Raw genomic sequence first — 2208 nt, forward strand, 5'->3', positions numbered from 1 at the left:
GCCGGGGAGGTGGGGCCGTGGTCGGCAGCCCGCTCACAGATGGGGCCGCTACCCCTTCGACCAGGACCGAGAGGTCTCCTTCGCAGAGTGGGAGGAAAGGGGGCTGCGCGGGGTGAGGTTTTCCGGGCAGCGGTTGCCCCGAGGTCTGTGGGAGGGAGAAGGGAATTGGGAGGAGAAACCATCCCTCAGCCCGCGGCCAGTGGGTGTTCAGTATCCTCGTAGTTCACGGAGCTGTGGTCGCTCAATGGAAGCGAACGTCAATGCCGACTGACCCAGCGAGCTGGGGAGGGGAAAGCCAGCCTTTATTCCAAACAGCTGGACCGAGCCAGCCTATGAAGCAGGCAAAACCGGCGAGCCTTCCTGACTCCTATATTCAAAGCACACTTGGCATGCCATTAACTCCTGTTTGTGTTTGTCAGTTACTTCTTCAGGATCTAGACGAGTTCCCGAACATAGTGAGCACTCGATAAATTATCGTTGAGCAAATGTATGAATAAACGGGACCTCAACCTTTTCAAGAAGCAGGGCAGGTATCTGCTCTCCAAACATAGAACTCTTCCGGACAAGCTTATTTTGAACCTTTTTCCTTATCCTCTCTGAAATAGGCCTGGTTGGGGGCGGGGGCGGGGCGGGGGGCAGGCTCTCCTTTTTCTTAAGATATTTACCTCCCTCTCTCCTTCAGGGAACATTAGGCAGGGAAAATCCAATGAAAAGCCTCTACCCAAACCAGGGAAGGGTAAGTGCTTCGGAACTCCCCCACCCCTAATCAGTTGCCTTCTTCAGATTTGTTCCCACCTCTGTCACACACACACACACACACACACACACACACACACACACAATCTAGAGCTATTAGAACACATTTCCTTCCCCTGAATTTCTCTGTGGACAGGTCACTAGGGAGTCTAGGTGGAAACCCCCAAAATCAAGGTATGTATGCATGACCTTTCAACCAGATCATTTATTGCTATACTTTTCCAAATTCAAGAGTTTTCCTAGTTAGTTTCTTCAATAAACTTTCAAAGATCCAAAGTGCCCCATTCCTGTGGGAGGCTTTTATAGCCTCATCATAAAGTCACAGTGAGGTGGAGTTTTAAGTTACATTTATGAGCAGTCAGAGTAATCACACATTAATTCTGCTGAAAGGAACAGAATGCCCAAGCCAGCCTGTAAGATATGTGAACGCTCTTGGGAGCTAACTGGTCTGCATTTGTTCCCAGACCTTGATGAATGGGAATTCCTGGCAGGGGGACCTCACGAGTGCCAAAGCAAGCAGCGCATAAGGGCTGCTTGGAGATCTTGCTTGCTTATCTCCAAGTGGCCACTCAGTTCCTGGGCAACTAATGAAAGGACAATCCTAAACCTCCCTCTATATGAGAAAGGCTCCCAGCCTGCAGTTCCATTCTCACCGCTCTGCTCAGCTCAATCACAGTCAGCCTCATAAGTCTACCCCACCAGCCCCTCCTTCTGCCTCTTGAGAAAGAAGTCTGCTCTGCCAATAACTTTAACTGCTTTCTGAGAAATAATCTCGAATTGCCAGCAACATTTCTTTAATGAGTTGACTGTCCTAGCTGTCTTTTATGTTGATAGCTTCAGTTCATCCTTCAGCCCGCTAGTCTGGCTTCTAGCCATGCTACTCCCTGAAACTGCCCTTGCTAAGGCTTCCACTCAAGAAATCTTCCACGTGCCCTTCCATGATCATATTCTCCTTCTCCTCCAGAGGAAACCACCTGAATTTGTGGTAATGATTTTCTTACCTTGAATATACTTAGTGTCCCTAAACATGACGTTGTTCAGTTTTGCCTGGTTTTGAACTTTTTGTAAAGGGAATCATTCTATGTGGCTCCTATGCAACTTACTTTTTTCAATCAGCATTCTCTTTCTACGATTCAGCTATTCAACTTCTCTGATACACAATATTTCATTGTAAGAAGATATCACAATTTGTCTAGTCTAATTTTGGACATTGGGTTGGCTCCAGTTTTTGCTATTGTAGCTATGAGCATTATTAAATATTTATCCTGATGCATGTGTGCAAGAGTTCTTAGAATATATATGTAGAAGTGATTGGGTGTTAAGATATGTATGTGTTTAAATATACCTGGAGAGGCTTAATTGTTTTCTAAACTAGTTATATAAATTTTTATTCCCATCAGCAGTACAGGACAGTCTCCTTGCTCCACTTCTCTGCCAGTGCTTGTTTTGTGT

Source organism: Myotis davidii, unplaced genomic scaffold, assembly GCF_000327345.1.
Source record: "Myotis davidii unplaced genomic scaffold, ASM32734v1 scaffold269, whole genome shotgun sequence".
NCBI classification, from domain to species: domain Eukaryota; kingdom Metazoa; phylum Chordata; class Mammalia; order Chiroptera; family Vespertilionidae; genus Myotis; species Myotis davidii.